Source organism: Nannospalax galili, unplaced genomic scaffold, assembly GCF_000622305.1.
Source record: "Nannospalax galili isolate Female #2095 unplaced genomic scaffold, S.galili_v1.0 scaffold1200, whole genome shotgun sequence".
In the NCBI taxonomy this organism is placed as follows: domain Eukaryota; kingdom Metazoa; phylum Chordata; class Mammalia; order Rodentia; family Spalacidae; genus Nannospalax; species Nannospalax galili.
In genome coordinates, this window is record NW_008347131.1 from 2,769,154 (window position 1) to 2,781,706 (window position 12,553).

The 12,553-nt window shown below is 37.3% G+C and overlaps 1 pseudogene; it reads left to right on the top strand.

Moving 5' to 3' along the window:
• Nucleotides 1-1,228: 1,228 nt before the first annotated feature.
• LOC103742595 lies at nucleotides 1,229-2,174 on the top strand (annotated as a pseudogene).
• The last annotated feature ends 10,379 nt before the right edge of the window (nucleotides 2,175-12,553 follow it).

The following is a 12,553-nucleotide window of genomic DNA, read 5'->3' on the forward strand; positions in this document are numbered from 1 at the left end:
ATTACTGTCTGGCATTTTTTAATTAATGGCAATAAATTTTGTAATTTCTATCATAAAATATAAAAACTAAAAAAAGTTTGACAGAAAGGAGAAAGCTACATGCTAATAGTGGTGTACATGTGAAGAGAATGGATTCTGAACTCATTTAGTTCAATTTATATTTTAGTATGAAAACAGCCAAATTTATATTTTGAAAATAACTCAAGCTTAATGTTCTGGGACTGAGCTTGAACCTTTCCTTTGATTATGCTGATTTTTTAAATCTTAACACTTAACATCTATTTTCAGTGTTGTTAGTACCTAATAAATTTAATATGTAAAACCATTTTCAATACTCACTATCTTTCTAGTTTCTATTTTTTCCAGTCTTATGACCTATCTTAACACAAAATTTCTGGACATAAATGTAGCTTTTAATGTGGCAGGTATTAGTGTTGAATTTGTTTAATTTGCAGAATACATTTTTCTGAAAATACTCTATGAATTCAGTACAGACAACAATGCAACAGACAAGATTATAGCTCCTGAGAAGACTGAAAGTCTGAGGTACATGGAGTAAATGTTCCAGTTAACAACACACTAAACACTTTTATAGTTATTTTATGCAGTCCAGTATCAGGAGATTTAATGAGTGATTAAAAATTCTGTACATGTTTTAACATGTGAATGATTGACAGCCTAATAAGTAGAAATAGTATTATATTCAGTGAGATATTTCAAATGTGGTAATAAATTTAGTGGTGCACAAATTATATTTCAAAATTACTCTCAGAAATCTATCACTTAAAAACTGGATCTTTGCTTACTTACAAATTTGTAGTTAACTACTACTGCTAGAAATTAGAATTGTTGGTATCTGGAAACCTTTCCCTGTTTATCATTGCTGATTTCTGTGCCAGATTATGAGATATGCAAAATAATCCATCACTAGGATAAGTGACAGTGTTTGACTACTCTTCCCTATAGACTATAGGTTAAGATTTATAGATCAAACCATGAACCCTGAAGTCCCAAAATGAATCAGAATTGCTAAAGGGAGATCTATTTAAATTCTTGCACAGAGATTTCAATCAATGCTCATTTAATGTTTCCTGAATGTTTTGTAACATATAAGATAAGGATGAAAATGTGCTTTGTGTTATAATAAATTTATGGTCCCCTTACAGTTTCATGTCAGGTCCTATTTTCTTGAGCTATCCTCTAAGAAACCAGCTTTACATAAAAGTAAATGGAACAGAACAATAATGTTACAGAATTTATCCTAATGGGCCTCATGTGGGATCCTGCTGGGCAGAAAGCATTATTTGTCATATTTTTACTCATCTACATTGTGACGATGGTGGGCAACCTGGTCATTGTGGTGACAGTCATTGTCAGTCCCTCCTTGGACTCCCCACTGTACTTTTTTCTTGCCTGTCTGTCATTCCTGGATGCTGTGTATTTCACTGCCTTCTCACCCAAGTTAATTATGGATTTATTCTGTGATGAAAAGACTGTTTCATTTTCATGTTGAATGGGTCAGATCCTTATAGCATACTTCTCTGGTGGGGTGGAGGTCTTTCTTCTGACGGTGATGGCCTATGATTGATATGTGGCCATTTGTAAACCATTGCACTATTTGGCCGTCATGAATGGAAGGGTTTGTGTCCTCCTGTTAGTGGTATCCTGGGCTGGAGGTTTTGCTCATTGTCTTGTTCAATTACTTTTTGTTTATAATCTTCCCTTCTGTGGCCCTGATGTCATTGACCACTTCATGTGTGACATGTACCCATTACTGGTACTTGTGTGCACTGACACCTATTTCTTTGGTGTCACTGTTGTTGCCAGTGGTGGAGCCATAAGTATGGCAGTCTTTAATCTTCTCTTAGTCTCTTATGAAATCATTCTCGACTTCTCAAGAAATCATAGTCAAGAAGGGCGGTGCAAAGCCTTGTCTATCGGCAGCTCACACATCACAGTGGTTGTTTGCTTTTTTGTTCCCTGCATTTTCACTTATGTTAGACCTGTCTCCAACTTTCCTTTTGATAAATCTATAAGTGTGGTTTTTACAGCTATCACTCCTATGTTGAATCCTTGAAATAACACCTTGAAGAATTCAGAGATGAAAAGTGCCATAAAATATCTGGTGTATGAAATTAACAGCAGGTAGAATAAGAGTGCATTTCCCACACTGAGCACATTTGTTATTTATTATGAATCAAGAAAAAGACAGTTTCAATAATGATGAATGCCCTCAACTCAATGTGTTATTATCCTTCTCTTTTTTGTTTGCAAATCCATTAAGAAAGTGGTTTATCTTTTGATTTAAGGAAGAAAATTACAGGAAATTATGAAAGATGATTAAAAGATAGCCTGCTGATATATGTAAATCTAAGATCCCTTGCTCGGTATGAACTTATAACAATGGTGTCAGCATGCAGAAGACCCACGCAAACTCAGACAGAAGTCCCAACTTTAGCTGATCCTTTTGAATCTTAATTGGATCTAATTGCTCAGATTGTGTATTGTGTGTGTGTGTGTGTGTGTGTGTGTGTGTGTGTGTGTGTATGTGCCACAGCATGTATGTGAAAGTCAGAGGACAAATTCAGGTGTAGGTCCTCATCTTCTATACTTTTTGGGACAGTTGCTTCAGTGTTCACATTTTCCTACCTCAAGGACTGGATGTTCTTCTAGCTTCTGGGGACTGTCTTGTCTCTGCCTCCCATCTCCTCGTAGACGCATTGGAGTTCCATACACATGTTCCTGCACCTGTCTTTACATGTAAACTCAAGTCCTCAAAATTGCATGAAAATTGTTTCCACCCTATGAGCCATCTCCCCAGACCATTAATACACTTCATCAAACAAGATTATTCATTTTTACATGAATAATTTTATGTTTACATAAATCTGCTGGAATTTGAGAGGAGCAGTGTATTGAAAGTATAATTAATTAGCATAGATTCAATGTCTTTGACCATGATGAATGATGCTATCTAGTAACACAAGTGTATATCTAGGAATTTGAGATTATTCAATAATTTATTGTTTTCATTTTCATCATATAAGCCATTCATAGTTTATGGCTTATTTATGTATTCACTTTTATATTTACATTTCAAATATCTTAAGAGATTTATGTATTTTTATTTTATATTGAATGGGTGTGTATGCATCATGTGTATGCTTGGTGCTCACAGAGGCCAGAAGGTGTTGGATCCCCTGGAATTGGAGTCACAGATGGCTTTGGGGTACATATGGGTGCTGATAACAAAATGTGGTGTGGTGCGAGATGAGCATGTGTTTTTAACTCTTGATTCATCTCTCCATAGGCTGTATTTTATTTTAATATTTATATTTTATATACTCACACATTGCATCATATATCCACATTATATTTTCTAAGTATTAATGGCTAATATTTAAGGAATTTTAATCCTGAATTCACCCACTCACTTTGTTGACTTCTCTTTATACTATTATACATTTTTAATATTCTTTTAGATTTGCTAGATAAAAGCATACTAACATTTTCTGTAATTATTCTACATATGGGAAACAAGGATAATCAGATGATAGAGAAAACCTTGAAATTTTAGTTCAGTTTGGTTGTGCTGTTTCCCTATAGAAGAAATTAATTCAAAGTGCTCACTCCAACTGTATGTCAATGCCCTGATAATAACAGGACCAGCATTCAAGTGCAACTCTCAAACTATTTATAAGGAGTTTTTAAGGTTTAGGGATTCAAACAAAAATGGTGGGGTGCAAAGGACTAGCCACTATGCAGAGTTTTAAGCATCCCTGCTCTGAAGTTCCAATGGAGGATATATTTTTCTCAGAACAGGACACATGTAACTGAGAGTGAGTGGCTGTCTGAGGGTAACTGTAGTTTGAGATACGAGAATGATTCCCAAATCGTGGTCTTAGACAAGAAGCACTGAAGGAATACATTTCTTGTTTCTTTTCAGGTTCAACTGTTAATTCCTCACATTGTTTGACCCTAACTAGCCGTTTCTGGACAAATGTGCTTAATTGGTGCTTTGTCGGGGCCCATAGACAAACATCTAGGAGACAATTTTACAATGTTCAGGACAAAATCCAGATGTTATGGGAGGAGCAAAAAATGTAGACTCTAGGATTGTAGGAGAAAATGAAGTATAATAGTTTTCTCACTCTTGCCATTCACGTTCAGGGTTAGTCAGAAGTGAGAATCTGTCATAAAGAATATGCAAAGAGAGTATGAATAGAGAAATATAAACCTTGTAAACTTCCACATAATCTATTAATTTCAATTTTTACATGCAACCACATTGAACTATCATCCAACAAATGGCCTTAGTTGAAATAAAAGGGCAAAGTGAATAAGCTACTGGAATTATCATAGGAAATGAAACACGTGATGACTTTAAAATCTAAAAGCTTGTCACAGAAGCAGTGTAAATGATGATGAAATTACGGATGTCATGCATGTTCACTGTATTTATTCCTCCATCTTTCTCTTTCCCTCCTCCTGAGAGTCTTCTTCCTTTCTCTTCAAATTTTCTCTATTCTTATGACATACATGTACATCATTTTATGGGTGTTTATAAAACATATCATAGATAAATGAGAAAAAGCATTACATTGGTTGTTCTGAGACTAATTTGCTATATTTAATATGATAATCACAAGTTGCTCTAATTCTTCTTAAAATGCTATAATTTCCTTCCTGAACACTCCATGGTGTATATATCTATCACATTTTCTTTTCCTGATGATGAATAATTATGCTAATTCCATAACTTGGCTATTATAAATATTGCTGTAATAAATATCATTTGGAAGTATTTCTATGGCATATTAACATACAGTTCTTCACATATACACCAAGGAATGGATAGCTGGGTCAGGAGGTAGATCTATTTTCAGTGTCTGAATAATGGTTTCATAGTGACTAGATGAATTTACACATTCAGCAGCAGTTGTCATTATTTGTTTTGTTATTGATAACTTTTGTGATGAGAGTGATGTGGAATCTCAATGTAATGATAATCTGCATTTTGTAAGTGACCAAGGATATTGAACTGTTTTCATGGACTGATCTTCCACATGTAGTTCATCTTTTGAGAAAAACCTGTTTGTTCCATTATACAACTTGTTGATTGGAGTGATTGCTTTCTTTCTTCAGGTGGTATCATAATATACACAGAAAAGAACAGCTGTGAGCAGGAATATGGTTGTCACAAGTGCAAAGTGGCACTTGAGGTACACCAGTTTGATGGTGCTCCTTTGTGTTTTTACTTTCAGATATATTTTACTGCCCTTTTCTGTTTGGGATCCGATTTCTTCTAACACTATCTTCAAGTATTTGATATATGAAATTTTGATTTCTTTACATTCCAGAAAATAAATTTCTGACAGATGCAAAGTTGGTGAGGATTTACTTCCATTATGTAGGCTACCTCTACACTTGACTGTTTGAGTGTTTTTATTCTGTGTTTAACATTTTAGTTTCTTTTCTTCTTTTTTTTCTTTTGGTCTTTTTTGAGACAGGGTCTCCCTGTAGCCCCAGCTGTCCTGGAACTCACTATGTGAGCTGGCCTTGAACTCACAGAGATCTGCCTGCCTCTGCCTTCCGATTGCTGGGATTAAAGATGTGTGCCACCGACTACATTTTAGTTTCTTAAAAACCCATTTTAATTAGAAATTGTATTTATTATTTATATATATATATTTTTTATTGAGGATTTTTGCATTTCACACAATCAATCTTAATCAAATTTAGAACATCTCCCACAACTGTTAAAGCCCCCCTCACACAGGATTCCTTCATGAATTCTGTCATATACATTAAAGCCTGTCTGGTCAAATCTTTGTACCAAGATGTTTCTTGGTGCAAGTGCATCCACTGGAGTCTAGTCAGCCTATGTAGCATTATTTCTTTAAATAAGATCACACTCCTTCATCTCATAGTGATATGTTGCCAATAATTCCCCAGCTAAGGTTGGGACTGGCTGCCCATTTACCCAGTTCTATGTTGCTTTTTTATTTGAGTAAGCATGGGTCTTGTACATTCTGTCACCACTGTTGCAAGTTCATATGATCATGTTCCCAGAGGCCTGAAACCCTCTGTTTCCTCATTCACCAACCCTGTCTCTTACAATCGTTCTGCCCCCTCTTCCACAATGATCTCTGAACCATGGGTGGGTTACTTTTAATATAGGAGTCTTATTCAGGGACTTTTATCTAGGGGGTAAACAACAGCTAACTAATTGGACCTAAAGTCCTCTCAATGAGAGGGAACTCATGGATGGCACTGTAAACCTAACCAAATACACATGGCTGGAGAGGTCATAGATCCTAAGGAAAACCCTATCTCTGTCATATTTTTAGACAAATGAAATTTGTTACTGTATGCTAAATGTGGTTCCTAATAATCAAAGCAGCTTCTTTTTGCAACAAATGGAGAGTTCCTCAACAGATCACACACAGAGAATTAGTGACTAAGATATGCTCAGCCCTAAGTAACACACCTACAATAGAACTTCTACACCTGAGGCTCATGGAACATAATGAAAAAGGGGTCAAGAGAATACTGGTACATTCCTCAACTCTCACCAGTGATGATTCCTCATGCAACTGTGTGATGCACACCGAAAATCCCGGTTTTTAATATAATACTTCGATTAATTCTTTGAGAATTAATCTTCCCCCAATCTCTCCAGGATTGCCACTTCATCTCTACAGTTCCCTCCTCTCAGGTTCATTATCTTCTATTTCTTTTGTAAAAAATAACCTAGTTCAATTTGTGATGCTCGTATATCCTGGATTTGGGACTATCCACTGGAGCATGGTCCACCTACCAGGGGTTATACCCTTGAATGGACTGGACCTGTACTTCTTCTAGAAGTCATCAGCAAAGAGTATCTCTCAGTTAAGGGAGTGTGCATTAGTCCCTCACCCCTACATGTTTGAATTGTGACTGGCTTGATTTTGTGCAGCCCTTATGCAGGTAAGCACAGTTGCTGTGAGTTCATATGTACAGTTGTCCTGTCATGGCCAGAAGTCACTCTTTTGACCCTATGTACCTTTCTGTATTACAGTAGTGAACATATTGAGAAATAAACCAGAAGAAAAATCCCATGCAAAATTGCCTCAAAAATATGAGATAAAACAACCCAGGAAATGACAAATATTTACAATGAAAATTTTGCAACAATGAAGAAGACACTTGAGGGAAAGGCTTTACATCAGCAGAATTAATATTATAAAAGTGACTATAGGTATTTTCAGAAATAGAATAAAAACTATCCTAAAATTCACATGGATACAGAAAAGCACCAAAATAACCAAGACAATCCTGAGCATAAAAACATTGCTTGATGTATCACTATACCAGATTTAAAGTCATACAATAGACTATAATAACCAAGAAGTATGGAACTGGCCCAAACTCAGACAGGCAGATCAATGGAATACCGAAAAAACAAACAAGCAAGCAAAAGACTCAGATGCAACTCACTTACTACAGTAACATGACTTTTGACAAGGATAAAAACACATATCAGAAAAAAGAGAACAACTTCAACAAATGATGTTGGGAAAACTCGACCCTTATCTCTAATTTTATTCAAGCTCAAACCAGGTAAAAATCGCAGCACAGACATGCGGAAGTGGATAAGAAATTCCAACCCAAACTAAGGAACGTTTGGCAACTGATGGCTGCTGGGTAGAGGAGAGACAGTCTCTTTCAGAGATGGGACTTTTGGTGGTTGACCAGGCTCCAGTGAATGGACCCATTTTGAGGGACGTGTGAAGGTATAAATCAGCTAGGCCCTCATACACACACACACACACACACACACACACACACACACACACATATAATTGGGGAGAAATAGTGAGGGATATATGGATAGCAGAGGGGACCTAAATACCATCAAATTATATTGCATGAAAATGAAAAAATAATAATTTATGAATTAATTCAAAACTGATAAAAGGCTATCTAACCCTACCTGAATATCTGAAACTGCTAGAGGAAAACATAGGGAAAAAATTTAGATAAAGGCATGATCAAGGGCCTTCTGGGATGGATTCTATTATCCCAGGAAGCAAAACAAAGTATTAAAAAAATGAGAACTTTATGGAGTTCCATCCATTTGCCTGTGAATTTTATTATTTCATTTTTCTTAATACCCGAATAATATGTCACTGTAGAAATGTACAATATTTTAATTATTCATTCATCTGTTGATGGACATCTAGGTTGTTTTGGTTTCTTGGATATTGTGAATAGAGCAAAAATTAATATCAATGAACAAGTATCTCCTTAGTAGGAAATATTGAGTCCTCTGGATATATGCCCAAGAGTGGTATAACTGGATCTTATGGTAGATCTATTTCCAGATTCTTGAGGAAACACCACATTGATTTCCATAATGGCTGCACAAATTTAAATAAATTTTCCCATTTGCCACCTACTTGCCAGCATTTTTCATCATTTTTTTTTTATTTTAGTCATTCTCACTGGAGCAAGATAAAATGTCAAAGTGGTTTTAATTTGTTTAACCCTAATGAGTATAGAACTGGAAGCAATCAACCTTAGTGACATAACCCAGACCCAGAGACAAATGTCACATGTTCTCTATCATATTTGCATGCTAGCTTTGAATCTTTAGGTATGTGTACTTCTGCTGGAAAACCCATGTAGGTCAGGGAAATAGTTAGGGGGCCTTGATGTAGTGGGTTTCCTGGAAAGAGAGGAAGAATACGGGGATATAAAAGGGGAGAGAGGGAAATAACGGAATAGGAAGGCTTAAGTGTGGTGGGGAATGGGAGGGTAGGTTAGAGGAGGGAATATGGGGAGGGATGGCTAACACTAAAGACATTTTGAAAAAGGCATATGGAAATCCAAAACTGTAGAAGCTTCTTAAAATGTATATGTGAACATATATACAATGAGTTTAAATGGAGTTACCCTACAACAGGGAGACAATGACCCTGCCAGTCACAAAAAATAGCAAATAAAAGCCCAATGATAGGAATGGAATTTGTCTTTTATGGTTGTTGACCAGAGGGGTCGCACAGACCCTCAAACAATACTATTATAATCCAGAACTTGGTGTTAAGACACTATTTCTGAAGACACTACTCATGTCAGTCCTAGAAGAAATCAAGCTGGTATTGACCTCAAACCTTCATCTCTACTGCTTAGCTTTGATAGTTCTGGGAAGGTTCTGTGCATGCTACAAGACGAGAAAAATAGTCACCAACCTTACCCAACTCTAGACCCTGAAACTACAAGAGAAACGGGCCTGGCAAGATAATGCTTATGGGTGCAATAATAAGAATGTTTTTTAAAATATATTTGTTACATTTTTGAGCTTTTAAAATTTCATACAGTATTTCCCACTCATACCCAGACAGCCTCCCTCATTCATTCCTCTTTCCCCTCCCCGACTGGAGCCCTATGCACTCTGCCATATATGCTTACTCCTGTTCATTTGGGTGTTTGTAGCCAAACGTTCTTCAGTGTAAATGTTTCCACTGGAGTCTAGTCAGCCCATCCAGTGGTCGTATGTAAGTCATACTCTCCCTCACCCAGCAGCAATCAGACTCAAATAGTTTTCAATCTAGTGCTGGCCTGCTACCTATTTCTCACCTCCCCTTTGGACCCTTGTTTAATTGAGCTGACATGGGTCCCATGTTCAATGCCACTGCTGCCACAGGCTCACATGAGCAAGCCTCCAGTGGCTTGGAAGCCTACACCTCCTTCCATTCATGAAACAGCCCTGGCTCTTACAATCTTTCCAGCTCCTCTTCCATCATGGTCACTGAGCTGTGGGTGGGTGAGGTTCCATATAGGAGTGCCATCCTATACTCTACAGTCTCTTATTCTCCAAAGCTTGGGCAGTTGAGGCCTTCTGAGTGTATCACACTCTGATGTACATGGAAGGCTCACTGGTGAGCATTGAGGGGTCTATTAGCCTTCTCTATACCTCTTATTCAGCTATGTTCCATGAACCTTGGTTGTAAAGATTCAACTACAGATGTGTCACCTAGTACTGGGCTTCTCCCATGTGTATGTTCTCTGTTCCTGACCAGATGTGCAACTCTGCAGTAGCTTCCATCTATTCAGTAAGAAGCTTCTTTGATGAGTGCTGTACAGCATACTTGTCACTCTAAGGGAGGTCTCTATCTGGCACTGCATTCCCTGCCAAGCAGCTCCCAGGTATACACAAACATTAATGTTCACACATTCTATGTGCATTTCTCATAGGGTTTCTAGGGAATCACTTTTCCCCCTAGTTTTCCTAAACCCCTGGGATTTAACAATCTCTACTCTTTATTTCTCCCTCCCAGCCTCCCTCCTCCCTCCTTTCCTAGTCACAGTGCCCCATTATCCCCAACCTCCCCCCAATACCTCCCAACTCCTGCCATTTTTCCATTCCTAACTTCTCTCACTGCCTCACACTATGGTCCCTTGCATGTCCCTCCCTCCTCTCCTCCCTGCTGATTACTCACATTTTTTCCACCTCCCTCAGGCACTACCTGTTCTCTACTATCTGTCAGGACTCAGGTTTGCTTTGCTTAGTGGGGGACCTGCTGGCTTCAGGGCAGAGGGTCTGATAGGCAACAGAGTCATAAACTCTGGGACCTGTGTCTTCCCAGAAGGATGATTTATTTTAGATTTCAGATGGTTTTTATACATCCCAAGGAACTAGCAGTCATGTGGGATATGGCAGTCACATACAAATATTTAGGGTACAAAGAAACAGGACATTTAGTTTGTTAGTTGGCACCAGAAGGATTCTTAAACTTTTACTCAAGGTTATCAATGCCCAGCCAGTAATTTATTGGCTACAATGTTTTCTTTCTTAAAGCTAAAAGCATGGTGAACTTTTAGTTTTTAGCTCAGGAGTAAACCTTTAACCTGGCCTAATCTCTTAGCCAAGGATAGCTTAGTTATTTGTTCAGGACAAGGAGATGAACTAAGGGTTGTTGACCAAGATGCTTTCCCACAGAGCAGGGAGCCTGCACTTTTATGACCAGGCCACTTCCTCCTTCTAGTCTAGCAGTGTTCTGCAAGGCAGGGATTATCAGAGGCACCGTTTTCAGTACCCCTCCCTTTAGCAGAGAATGCAGCCTGGACCTGTAAGTTTTAAGTTCACCTCACCCTAGGGCCTGGCATCCTGGTTTCCTACAATGATCAGGTTGTTTCTTCTCCTTTCCCTCCATGTATCCTTTGCCTTTACCTGGCTTCTGATGTTACATCAGAATTTATATACTAACATAAAAGGGATTGGTGCTACAATCCACAAATGATTAAAAACATACATCGCTTGTTTTTTAGCATTTGTGTTACTTCACTTAGTATAACATTCTCTAGCTCCATCCATTTACCTGTGAATTTCGTAATTCCATCTTTTCTTACTGCTGAATAGAACTCCATTGAATAGATGTACCACATTTTCATTAGCCATTCGTCAGTTGAGGGACATTTAGGTTGTTTACATTTCTTAGGACCACTTGCTTAAGAGTCATACCACCAACAGTGGCCTGGGCTCTCCTATACAACTCAACAATCAAGAAAAATGCCTCATAGACATGGCCACAGGCCAATCAGATGGAGGAAATGCCTCAGTTGAGATTCCCTCTTCCTAGCTGTGTCAAGCTGACAACTGAAGCTATCCAGCACAGGGTGATGACCGGCAGTTTGACCAGGCTCAAGGGAATAGACTCACATCCAAGAGCATTTGGGGACACAAATTAGGCTTGATTTGCCTAAGTAAAATAGAGCACATTAGGGGTGAGTTCCTTTAAACTGGATAATCTAAAATTTCTAGGTTAATGTGATCTTCCAAAGTTAAATCAAGATAAAATAAATCATTTAACTAAACTCATAGTGACCAATGATATAGAAGCAGTAATTAAAACTCTTCCAACTAAAAAAAGTCCAGGACCAGAGTTACTCCACATCTTTCAAAAATTAATACCAGTAAACTTCAAATTGCTACATAAAATAAAAAATGAAGGAAAACTTCCAAATTCTTTTTATGACACCAGTATGATCCTGATACCATATCCATAAAATACCTTATGGAAAAGAAAATTATAAGCCAGTCTCTCTGATAAACATCAATGCAAAAATATCAACAATTTGTGATTTTTTAAAATACAATAGTGCTTTTCCAGGTGAGGTTGCTGTAAATACACAATCCATTGGAAGGAATGTGTAGATTTCTTTTCCCTAAGGTATGTCTCTTTAGAGAATTTAATTTGGAGCAAGCACACTGGAGACAATTTGAATAACACAGTGAAATACTTTGTTGTTCATTATTAAATTTCCTTGAATATTTTCCTTTACCTTGCAGAAAAATTCACTTTGGGATTCGATGTTACTGCTAGAACATAAAATAAAAAGCCACTACTATACTAGTCATGGACTATATTAACACAGTTGTGTGAATGGTTTAATAATGCAACATGAAGTCCATATTTTAAGATTATCCAGTAATGCCTACAACTGACAAAAATTGTGTAAAAGATTTATTCAATTATCTTGGGCAGTAAGCACATGAGCAAAATTTGAT